At 43.4% G+C, this 13132-nt stretch overlaps 1 protein-coding gene across 1 annotated transcript in view; it reads left to right on the top strand.

The window, feature by feature from the left end:
- Window positions 1–6926: 6926 nt before the first annotated feature.
- Window positions 6927–13132, top strand: part of STON1 (stonin 1) — a 56142-nt gene continuing 49936 nt past the window's right edge. The window contains exon 1 of the mRNA XM_005212542.4: window positions 6927–6972. The gene's annotated coding sequence lies outside the window, so the exon portion shown is untranslated. The remainder of the gene's footprint in view (window positions 6973–13132) is intronic.

Consider the following 13132-nt stretch of genomic DNA (forward strand, 5'->3'; position numbering starts at 1 on the left):
TTTGGGAAGACTTAACTCCATCACTTATGCTAACAGATACTATTTAGCAACACAACCATTTTCCAAGTTCATTAGCCACTAAAACAAAACAAAAATTCATCTGCACTATTTCCAAACAAAAATGTGAGAGAAAAAAACAAAATGAGGAACCAATTAGCTGAGAAAGCCACCAACAATGTTGGAGCAAAAGGCTCTCTCCAAATGATCATGAATTAAAGCTTTCTTCATCATAAAAACCCTCAGACAGAAGAATGAGCAGTTTATAGTTTTGTTCTATGCAGCATTGACCCTGGAAGTTGTTCCCAGCTCTTAAAAGGCTGGAGATAGCAACTTGGTTGATGAAGGCTAAGAAACCATCTGGCAGGGCCACACTGACAAGGAATAGGCTGTCTTGGGACAGAAGAGAAGCTTCTGTTCTCAGCTAAGGGCCACTTTCTCAGACACTGTGGTGATAAATGGAAAGCTTGTCAGTAACTTTTGCCTGTGCTATACATTTTTAAGCAGTTTGGTAATTAGCTCCAAAATAGGAAACTAACTGGCAATCAGCACATTAGAGCAGGAAAACCCATTACATTTCTTCCAAATCTTTGAAAGAAAAGGTCATAGAGCAGGATTAGAATAACTGTTTTTGTAAAGAGAGGATCAGAAGAATTGACTCCTGGGTGGAAACATGCTGAAGGCTATTATTGTCTGGCTTGTAGGTTTAGGCCCCTCAATAGGCACCTCCCCCACTTAAATCCTTTGTATTGTTTTAAATGATCTCTGTTCCTTCAGTGGCCCGCTGCTCCCCAAACGCCAGTGGGATAGCTGGGTGGTGACACCTCATAGGTCCAAGAATAGAAAAAACATGGTTCAGTTAACTAACAACAACAAAAAAAACAACGTTGCTTACTATCTCACTTAGAGGCTGAAGAATATTTTCCCTTAAAACATGGAAAGTGAAAAATGAGAGAGTCCAGGCAGAGTAGGGACTCAGTTGGCTGAAGTTCACATAGGAGCAAAAAAAAAAAAAGGACTTTAATCATTCATTGCTTCCTAGAAGAGATGGAATTTTCAGAACGTATTGAAAAAACATTTCTGAATTTTTCAGCTTTCCTATATTTCCTCTTCTGCTGTGTTGTCGACACATCTCATGTTGTCATTTTCACGTATGCCATCTCCCTCCACAACTACAGGTGCCATGAAGCAGGGACCGTGCCTTATACTGACTCCCTGACAGTGCTTAGCAGAATGCCTTGTACACAGTAGGTGTTCAGTTAATGCTAATTGGATACATGTTAGGAAGCAGGCCAAGGTACTATACACAACTGTAGCTCAAGCCATACCTAGGGGTGTCCTATCTCCAAAACAAAGGATAGCCAGTCTCAGGCCATTCTGAGTTGATTAAGTGATCGTTTCTCTATGTATTACTGATTTCATTTGGCATTCTCAGTGAGGATGTACGCTTTTTATTTATCTCTGGAAATTGCTTTTGAAAGAGTATTTTAGTTTCCTCATGGATAAAGTTGTTTAAAAACATCAGTTCAGAATGTATCATGTACCTAAAATGGTGTGTGTTTTTATTTTTTTCCTGTTTCTTTTTCACTGCTGTTGAAGCCATCACTGGTTAATTTTTTGTTTAATACAGTCTTCCACAAGGCTTTATCTTAAATGAATGTTGTAATATAAACAGACTGTTGTAAAGTTTTTAGAGAGGGATGTTCTTATCAAGCATTTTGGGCTAAGATTGTCCTAGATCTGAAGTCCTCACTTTCCAATAAAGTCCCTTTTCACATTGGGCATTTCCAAAAGCTGGTTTGAATTTATATTGATCCTGACAGCTTCAGCTAATTCGAGATTTGAGGAATTCCAAGTTAACCTTCTAGATCATATTTATAGACAACTTGCTGCTGCTGCTAAGTCGCTTCAGTCGTGTCCGACTCTGTGCAACCCCATAGAGGGCAGCCCACCAGGCTCCCCTGTCCCTGGGATTCTCCAGGCAAGAACACTGGAGTGGGTTGCCATTTCCTTCTCCAATGCATGAAAGTGAAAAGTGAAAGTGAAGTCGCTCAGTCATGTCTGACTCTTGAGACCCCAAGGACTGCAGCCTACCAGGCTCCTCCGTCCATGGGATTTTCCAGGCAAGAGTACTGGAGTGGGGTGCCATCGCCTTCTCTAATAGACAATTTGGGGACTGTTAAAGAGTGTGGAAATTCTAAATGGGTTCTATAAAAGGCTGCCAGGAAAGGGAAACCTGCTAATGAAAAGAATGATATAGCCTGAGGGTCTCTTTACTGAAGAGCAAAGAAAAGGACAGGAACTGGAGGAAAATGAGGTCACAGCTGGCCATGAACAGCTGTGGTCGCCTGGCTAGTTAGGCCAGACTGAGCTGTTTACCACCAGATTTTGATACAAACGGACACTGCCAGAAAGAGTCCTTTGAAAATAGGTGAAAGTATTATAAGAAATAAATCTGCATTCGTGAAAATGGCAACCTTTGGGGCTATGCTGAGTCACACAGAATAGGAGGGCTTGTCCCTTGCAAAAGATAAATGGTTTTCAGTCAACTGCATTTGGCCTTTAGAAGATTATGGGCCTGTTTGCTTTGCAAAAGTGTCAAAGTTTCCAAAAAAGATTTCTTTCACTGGGTGGGCTACCTACTAATCAAGATCATAATGCTTGGAATTAAAAAGAAGATGGAATTTAAAAGGTGAACTCAGGGCTCTGTTTAAGCCAGTGGTAATTACTGGTTTGTCCAATGTGTTCTTTCCTTTCTGTAGTTACCTGTGGCATTTTCTGTGATGGGCTGGCCTTTTGGATGGCCCAGTGGCTAGACACAGTTATTTCAGTTTGGGATTTCAGCCAGAATGCCTGGAGTCAAGACATCTCTTGTTTATACTTAAGATTATCTTTTCTCAGATCATGAAATAATCATCATCAGTTCAGTTCAGTCGCTCAGTCGTGTCCGACTCTTTGCGACCCCATGAATAGCAGCACGCCAAGCCTCCCTGTCCATCATCAACTCCCGGATTTTACTCAAACTCACGTCCATCGAGTTGGTGATGCCATCCAGCCATCTCATCCTCTGCCGTCCCCTTCTCCTCCTGCCCCCAATCCCTCCCAGCATCAGAGTCTTTTCCAGTGAGTCAACTCTTCGCATGAGGTGGCCAAAGTACTGGAGTTTCAGCTTCAGCATCATTCCTTCCAAAGAACACCCAGGACTGATCTCCTTCAGAATGGATTGGTTGGATCTCCTTGCAGTCCAAGGGACTCTCAAGAGTCTTCCCCAACACCATGGTTTGAAAGCATCAATTCTTCACTTAGCTTCCTTATTTAATCTTGTTTCATATCCCCACTCTTCCCCTCAGAAGTTTTCTTGCATTCAAAAGGGATGATGATATTTTATCATGTTTTTTTATGCTTTGTATTGCCATCATGTAACTTTTCCCAGGTCTGTTAACATCTCTTTTCTTTTCTTCTGCCTCCCTCTTCCTTTGTCCTTGTTCTGCACTTTGCTCAGCTCCTTACCAGAAGGCTTGGGCCCAGTACCTGTCTCGGTACTGTAGCTGGCTTGGGCCCAGTACCTGTCTAATTCCATAGAAGAGTCTCTGAAAAGTTACCAATCATTTGACTTCCTATGTTTTAGACTCCTTTTTCTCCCTCAACCCTTGATCATCACAGGGATGGTAGCTGGAGGACAGGGACTATAAGGAGGACCTGATGTCTTTTTCTGTTTGCCTAGGGCGTCTTAAGCTTAAGCACAGTTAGAAATTTGATCTGAAACTAAATGTTTCCTAAACAGATCCCAGCTGTGTGACTTGAGGTACTCCTGTGCCCTCTCTGAATATTTCCTTCCTTCCTCAAAGCCCTCACACAGGTTCTAACCACTGGCTACTGGTTGAATAGGATACTGATTATCTTTTCCATTTCACCAAGGAATTCCAAGGTCAAACACAAGACTACACTTTAAACAGCATTAAAAAGAAAACCACACTGCTGTGCAAACACAAGGAAGTGTTCAATCAGAATTCCCTCATTTCCTCTCTATCATCCAGGCACTGCACTTCAAGTCAAGATACTCACTAGGGCCTCCTAACTCCTCTCCTTGGACCCAAGCCCTCTCTTCCCAGAGGGGAAAGATTTACTGAGTGCCTACTGGGTGCCAGGCTCTAGGGATACAAAAGTGAATTGTATTTTTATATATATGTATATGTATATATACACTTATATAAAAATATTCCTTTGCTTAAGAACTTTCACAAATTTCCCATTTCCTTCTTTATATATAGTTCCACCTTCTCATCCAAACATATCCCACCTTTCCTAAGATTTCCAGTCTTGCCAGCCTCCAAAGGTCCGTATCCCAGGGCCTGGAATGCCCTCTTTTCTCGCCTTCTGAGCCTGTTCAAAGTCCACCCAAGTCTCCCATCCTGGATTTGGGTGTCTCTTCAGTGAACCTTCTTTTTCCAGCGAGGTAGCTACACTTGTGGAAGAGATTCAGATGTCAAGTGACTTGCCCAGAGTCATCTGCTTGCAACTGATGGATCAGGGACTAAATGTCAGCCTCTAACCTTTCCTCGGAGGACAGCTCTCCTCTTCTACATTCTGCAGGGGGCCTCCTGCTGCATCCATACAGCCTGGCCCTTCACTAGGCATCTCTGTCCTCCTCTTTCTCTTAATGGGCCTATTGATGCGCCCTGGAAGGTGGGGTTCCATCTTAGCCTCTGAATAGGGTTAGTCTCACCTTAGGGGAAAAGAAGGAGGCATTCAACAGAGGCTTAAAAAATAATTCTTAGTCAAGATATGGATGCAACCCAGTATCCATCAACAGACGAATGGATAAAAAAGATATGGTGAGATATAAATATACAGACTACACTAAAGCCTTTGACTGTGAAGATCACAACAAACTGAAAAATTGTTAGATGGGAATACCAGACCACCTTTACGTGCCTCCTGAGAAACCTATATGCAGGACAAGAAGCAACAGTTAGACCTGGACATGGAACAATGGACTGGTTCCAAATTGAGAAAGGAGTACATCCAGGTTGTATCTTGTCACCCTGCTTATTTAACTTCTATGCGGAGTACATCATGTGAAATGCTGGGCTGGATGAATCTCAAGCTGAAATCAAGATTGCAGGGAGAAATATCAACAACCTCAGATATGCAGATGATACCACTCTTAATGGCAGAAAGTGAAGAGGAACTAAAGAGTCTCTTGATGAGGGTGAAAGGAGAATGAAAAAGCTGGCTTCAAACTTAACATTCAAAAACTAAGATGATGGCATCATCCCTCACTTCTGCCAGATAGATGGGGAAAAAATGGAAACAGTGGCATATTTTATTTTCTTAGGTTCCAAAATCACTGTGGACAGTGACTGTATCCACAAAATTAAAAGATGCTTGCTCCTTGAAAGAAGACTATGACAAACCTAGACAGTGTACTGAAAAGCGGAGACATCACTTTGCCGACAAAGGTCCGTATAGTCAAAGTTATGGTTTTTCCAGTAGTCATGTACAGATCTGAGAGTTGGCTCATAAAGAAGGCTGAATGCCGAAGAATTGATGCTTTTGAATTGTAGTGCTGGAGAAAACTCTTGAGAATCCCTTGGACTGCAGGGAGAACAAACCAGTCAATCCTAAAGGAAATCAACACTGAATATTCATCAGAAGGCCTATACTTTGGCCACCTGATGCAAAGAACTGACTCATTGGAAAAGCCCCTGATGCTGGGAAAGACTGAAGTCAGGAGAAGGGAGCAACAGGGGATGAGATGGTTGTATGGCATCACTGAATCACTGGACATGAATCTGAGCAAACTCTGGCAGATAGTGAAGGTCAGGGAAGCCTGGCATGCTGCAGTTCATGGGGCTGCAGTGTCAGACACAACTTAGTGACTGAAAAGCAACAACATATGTGTGAGTGTATACACATAAGAATGAAAATCTGCCATTTGCAGCAATATGGATGGACCTAGGGAATATTTTACACAGTGAAATGTCAGAAAATGACAAATACTATATGATATCACTTACATGTTGAATCTATAGAATAATGCAAAGGAATGTAGATAGCAAATCAGAAACAGACTCATGAAAACAAATTAGTGATTACCAGAGAGGAAGGGGGAAGGGAGGGGTAAATTAAAGGTGTGGGATTAAGAGACAAACTACTATGTAAAAAATAGATAAGCAACAAGGTTATACTGTATTCCACAGGAAATTACAGAAATTATTTTCTAATAACTTTTAATGGGGTATAATCTGTAAAAATACTGAATCACTATGCCATATACCTGAAACTAAAATAACATCATAAATCAGTTATACTTAAAATTTTTAAGACGGCAAAAAAATCTTCAGTTCTAATCACAAGAGAAAACAAAAGCCCAAAGCGCAATGAAGCAACGTGGAAAGCATGACCCCCAAGTCACCTCACCTGTCTCCCACCGCCGCCCTCCCCACCCCTCATGTCCAGCCCCAATCATCCCACGACCCCAAAGGTCAAGATCCTAGATCCTAGATGTAGGACAAGATCCTAGAGGGCGAGGGATAGTTTCAGACAGCCAAGGGCTCCATGCTTCTGCTTCCAGGGACTTCTAAAGGTAACTCACACACCTTCTCGCACCCCGTCCCACGTTTGATGGAGGGAGCATCTTCTCCCCGACTTGTGGGGAGCTGGAGACTTGGAAGAAAGATACGGGGACGGGTTGGGGGAAGAGAATGGAGAAAAACTTAGGGGGATCCAGGGCGGGAAAGGAGTGAGGAGAGAAGCGGGGCGGAGCAGGGGGCGGGGCGGAGCAGGGGGCGGGGCGGGAGAGCGTCGGCGGAGTGGCCACGCCCCCGCCCCTCCGCTCCGGCCGCTCGGGGGCCTCCCTCCCCGCCCCGGCCGCCCCCTTCGCCCTTCTCCTCTGTCTACTCCCTCCTCCTCCTGCTCCTCCCTCCGAGGTGGATGGCCGCTGCCAGAGTCGGAACCCCAGCCGCGCTGCGGGTGAGTGACCTCCCCCAGGGGACCGACAGGGAGGCACGGGGAGCTCCCTCTCCCTGGCGGGTTAGCCCCGGTTTACCCGGAAAGTTTGAGGACGGGGAGCTGGGAGTGGGGGCGCAGTCGGCGCCGCGGGACGCGGGCATCTCCCGCGCTGGTCCGGCGCCCCGCTGGGTGCCTCTCCTCTCTGCCACGGCTCTCGCTGTCCCCAGAGCGCAGGGCCGGCACTGACTGGGCCCCACCCGGCTTCCCCTCCGCACCTCAGCTCTGAGGCGGCTGCGGACACCTAGGTTCGGCTCTCAAGAGAAAGAAAACTTAAGCAGCAAAGAAAAGAATCTCGACTCCTTTCTGGGGGCGTGGGGGGGGAGGAGGGAGGGACGGTGTTCATCCAAACAAACCCGTGCGGTCGCAGCCTCTCAGCGCACGGTCACCAGCCCCCGTCCTCCACCCCTCCAGGGGCTCAGCGTCCCCCCAACCCCAGAACTCTCACTTTTCTTTTTCCTGGCTCCTGTTACTGGTGCAGCTACTCTCTCCCCCGCCGCCCCCCGCCCCCTAACCTTTCCCTGGGAGGCTCCTGGCCCACAGGCTGGTAGCGCCAGCCTAGTGGCCCCTCCAGCCCCAGAAGGCGATTACCCAGGCCAGGGAGTCACAGCCACGGGGGTCTTCACTCTTGCTTGAAGAATTTCTGCAGTAAAAACTAACTGGAGTTTGATTTTGGGTCCCCTGGCCCCGCACACTGTGCGTTGCATGTCCAAAGGGAAATTAAAATATATTCCTTCTTGGAATTTTCCTGTTTCTGTTGGGCACCTTTGTTTTTTTTAACCTCTCTGTTTTTTTTCTCCCAATAATAACTTCATTTAATTAACCTTTCTACTTCTGAAAGAAACGGGAGAAATAATAAAACAAGAAAATAGAGAAAAAGAGTACTTGCTAAAAATATTGTGCAGAACCTGGTCTTTGGAAAGTAAAGGCTTTATTCTGTACTTAGACTGTTTTAGTGGGAGATGAGAGTTCACTGGCGCTTATTTTCAGACTACCCCAAACAAACTCTTACAGCGTCCCCCAGGCTAGAAGTTTTAATTTGCCTGACAAAAACCACACTGTCTGTTGGCATTCCCCAGCCTGGCTACTCACCCTGCATTTTTCTTCCCTCCCCTGCGTCCCGCTCCCAACTTCTCATAAACAGGAGTTGTGGAAACAAGGCAATGGAAGAGGTGAAAATGAGCAGGACCTCAAAGAGGAAAAACAACCTCGCCTCTTTTAATCCTCAGGCTGTTGGCTTCAACTTGACTCTGATCGGGTAGAGGAATGTTTAGTTCATTTGTGTGGTTTTTATGTCTGTTCTCATTAGGGTTGAATCAGTGTTTCCAAGACAGGCTCAGTTCTCTGGGTGCTTAGAAGGGAACTTGTTAATTCTAAGATGGGTCTGGTCAAGCCTGGAATTCGGAGGTTTTCAGATTTTTTTTAAGGGATTGATCTGGGTTGATATTACTAACTTCTGCCCACTTGGAACTGGAGCCGTGGGGCTGAGAGGGAAACAGCCTGAGCTGGGGTTTGCTACCACAAGACCAAGAAGAAAAAGCTTTCCTAAGGAATGAACTGTACAAACAGGACTGTAGGGACTGTTGAACTTTTATTGTTTTTAGAGAGAAGGCACTTCTCAAGAACTTCAGCCATTCCTGTTTCTGTACAGATAATAAATGTGATTGTAACAAATGTATTAGATTCAGAACAACCTATCAAAACAGGTTAGTATTGAGCTATTCAGAAAGATTTAAAAAATGAATTTCATTAGGAAGAAACTGGTTTTGAAAAGGGTGTAATTCATTTTTCTGTGCTGATTGAGTGCGGTAGTTCCCCATTAGTATGAATTAGTAAGGTTTTACTGTGATTTCAAAATGTCATTGGTAAGGAAGCATTGTGACTTCCATTCAAAAAGAAAACCCTTGAAAGTTTTGAACTTGTTTGACCCTGGTACTTAAAAACAATGCACTTAGATAATAATCTTCAGTTTCTTCCTCTTCCTGAGAATTTTTAATAGTGTATTTAATGCCCCAGAAGTCAACCTGATACTGTTTGGAGAGAAATCACCTTTCTGCCTTCTTCAACTTTTGTACCAACTCACGAAATCTTGTTGAACTGAGTGGTTTGCCATTGTTTACGACTGTTTGTTGTGCAGCCCCAGAGAGGCTGCTCTGAATGATGGGGATATAATGAAGGCTGGCAACATGTCCCAGACTGAAGGAGCAGGTGGTCTGGATGGCAAGATGAAGGCTACATCCCCAGTTAGCCTATAGAAAGCAGCCACTTGTCATCTGACTGACCAGATGAGTTGGAGATAGATGGAGTGTGGAAATTGCAGAGGAGGAAGAAGGGAAGGGGTTATTTTTACTTCTTATTTAAGAAAAATAACCTAAAGGAATATGATGTGACGTTTTAAAATCATGTGTACAAGGATACCAAATTATATTAACATGCTCAGGGTATTTTGTTAAATTTTGAAAGAAATTTTATTTCAAGTTATGAAAGCTTTGTATCTCACTCTGAAAATACACCCCCAAAATACTGGAATGGTATGCATGGAAATGGATGGTGGGATTACAGGTACTTTTGATTTTCTTTGTGCTTGCCTGTGTTTCTCCACTGTTTTGCAATAGTAATAGCTAACATTTATTGAGTATGAAGCGCATGCATATGGTATTTCATATTAATGCTTTGAGGTAAGTACTGTTATTCTCATGATATAAGACTCAGAAACTAGATTCTGGGGGGAAACTTGCCAAGGTTGCATAGCCACTATGTGCTAGAATCAAATCTTGAAATCGGGTCAGTGACCAAAGTCTTAATCTCTGTCACTGTTGTATTATTATTGTTATCTTAATTATAAGAAAAAAATAGAAAAGGAAGGCAAAATAATTTGTGGTTTAGTAAGAACTGATATTTTGATTAATTGGAAAATACCCCTGTCTCCCATCCACTTCCCACTATAGCTTGTCTTGGAAGTCTTTGGGAGTTGCTCCTGACTTAGCCTGGGGTCTCTCATTTTCCCTTGGAAGCCAGATGTATCTATGATAAATAATCCAGAATTCCTCTGAGGCTTTCTGAACAGCCTGGGAATCCAGGAACCCCATGGAATTCTAGAGCAGTCCTGATAGAAGGCAGGATTTTTAAAAATCAGCAAATTATGTCTATGCTGCCTGGTAGAAGGCAGGATTTTTAAAAATTGACAAATTAATGATTGGCATTCATTTTTCTTGGCATTGTCAGGGGAGCAAGATGGGTAGGAAGGCCCAGAGACAGATGCCAGATTTCCATTTATCTTTGTGTTATATGGAATGTTGGGATTGCTTCTTGATGTTTATTACTGTGAAAACACAATAAAGAACTATTTTTTGGAAGCCTGGTAATGCTCCCTTGCACTGGCAGATGAACTGGTTTAGTGGAGATGGAAATACTCTGGGGGATAGCTCTGGGAAAGAAGCCCACATCCTGAATCATCATGGTCCCTCACAGGCAGCCAGGCTCCCAGAGGTCACCTTACTATCCTCTTCCTGGAATGTACCTGAAGATGGGCTTTTCTAAAATACCTAGTTGTTCAAATAGCACACCTTATGTAGGAGGCTTTCACTCCTTTATTTTTCCAGGAAGAGATTTCTGACAGGCTGATGGCTTCTATATCATTTTCTTGTTGAAAAAATATTGTAAGAGTCAAGGAACTCTTTCCCAAATTATCATACTTGGACCAAGATGGACAAGTCCCAGATCTTGTATCCATTTGAGCACTGGAGAAATGTCCTTGTGGTCTCAGTGCTAGGAATAGTTCTTGTGAACAACTTGTCTGTTTTGTCTTGTGGATGCTGTGAACCCTTTCATTGATGTTTTCAATTTCTGATTTGGCCAGAAAGAAGCACAGAGCCCACTTAGTGGCCTTCGTTGTAGCATAGGCATCAGACTTCATGGCCTGCACTTTGAATAACTAATAACATTATTGTATACCTTCTGTTACCTATGGATACTTAGTTCCACTTTTCTCATCTACTTTATATTGTTTTGTTCTGTATTTCTGGTAACCCACTCCTTCCTTCTAAGTTCATGTCAATGGAAATTAAGATGTTCTTTCATGGAAAGTCTTTAATAAACTTAAAAATATTTATATTCCTTAAAGTATCTTTATTTTGCTCATACAAATGAAAGTTTGACTGAGTGTGGAATTCTTGACTCACAATTATTTTCTTTCAGAATTTGGAATATATGACACCATTGTCTTGTCTGTTGCTACTCCTAAGGATACCAAGTAACCTTGGGCACGTTTCCTAATTTCTCTCAGTCTCCCTTGTCTATAAAATAGATAATAGTATTCACTTTAAGGATAATGTATGCAGAATGTTAGAATCGTGCCTGCCATATATGGAAGCACACAATAGTTGTTAGCTATTAATAGAGGAAAACAACAGAATGGGAAAGACTAGAGATCTCTTCAAGAAAATTAGAGATACCAAGGGAACATTTCATGCAAAGACGGGCTCGATAAAGGACAGAAATGGTATGGACCTAACAGAAGCAGAAGATATTAAGAAGAGGTGGCAAGAATACACAGAAGAACCGTACAAAAAGATCTTCATGACCAAGATAATCATGATGGTGTGATCACTCACCTAGAGCCAGACATCCTGGAATGTGAAGTCAAGTGGGCTTTAGAAAGCATCACTAAAAGCTAGTGGAGGTGATGGAATTCCAGTGGAGCGCTTTCAAATCCTGAAAGATGATGCTGTGAAAGTGCTCCACTCAATATGCCAGCAAATTTGGAAAACTCAGCAGTGGCCACAGGACTAGAAAAGGTCAGTTTTCATTCCAATCCCAAAGAAAGGCAATGCCAAAGAATGCTCACACTACTGCACAATTGAACTCATCTCACACACTAGTAAAGTAATGCTCAAAATTCTCCAAGTCAGGCTTCAGCAATATGTGAACCGTGAACTTCCTGATGTTCAAGCTGGTTTTAGAAAAGGCAGAGGAACCAGAGATCAAATTGCCAACATCTGCTGGATCACCAAAAAAGCAAGAGAGTTCCAGAAAAACATCTATTTCTGCTTTATTGACTATGCCAAAGCCTTTCACTGTGTAGATCACAATCAACTGTGGAAAATTCTGAAAGAGATGGGAATACCAGACCAGCTAACCTGCCTCTTGAGAAACCTATATGCAGGTCAGGAAGCAACAGTTAAAACTGGACATGGAACAGCAGACTGGTTCCAAATAGGAAAAGGAGTACGTCAAGGCTGTATATTGTCACCCTGCTTATTTAACTTCTGTGCAGAGTACATCATGAGAAATGCTGGGCTGGAAGAAGCACAAGCTGGAATCAAGATTACCGGGAGAAATATCAATCACCTCAGATATGCAGATGACAGCACCCTTATGGCAGAAAGTGAAGAGGAACTCAAAAGCCTCTTGATGAAAGTGAAAGTGGAGAGTGAAAAAGCTGGCTTAAAGCTCAACATTCAGAAAACAAAGATCAGGGCATCTGGTCCCATCACTTCATGGGAAATAGATGGCGAAACAGTGGAAACAGTGTCAGATTTTATTTTTTGGGGCTCCAAAATCACTGCAGATGGTGACTGCAGCCATGAAATTAAAAGACGCTTACTGCTTGGAAGGAAAGTTATGACCAACCTAGATAACATATTCAAAAGCAGAGACAATACTTTGCCAACAAAGATCTGTCTAGGCAAGGCTATGGTTTTTCCAGTAGTCATGTATGGATGTGAGAGTTGGACTGTGAAGAAAGCTGAGTGCCAAAGAATTGATGCTTTTGAACTGTGTGGTGTTGGAGAAGACTCTTGAGAGTCCCTTGGACTGCAAGGAGATCCAACCAGTCCATTCTGAAGGAGATCAGCCCTGGGATTTCTTTGGAGGGAATGATGCTGAAGCTGAAACCCCAGTACTTTGGCCGCCTCATGCGAAGAGTTGACTCATTGGAAAAGACTCTGATGCTGGGAGGGATTGGGGGCAGGAGGAGAAGGGGACGACAGAGGATGAGATGACTGGATGGCCTCACTGACTCAATGGACCTGAGTCTGAGTGAACTCCGGGAGTTGGTGATGGACAGGGAGGCCTGGCGTGCTGCGATTCATGGGGTCATAAAGAGTCGGACATGACTGAGCTA

This window comes from Bos taurus, chromosome 11 (genome assembly GCF_002263795.3).
Source record: "Bos taurus isolate L1 Dominette 01449 registration number 42190680 breed Hereford chromosome 11, ARS-UCD2.0, whole genome shotgun sequence".
Lineage (NCBI taxonomy): Eukaryota > Metazoa > Chordata > Mammalia > Artiodactyla > Bovidae > Bos > Bos taurus.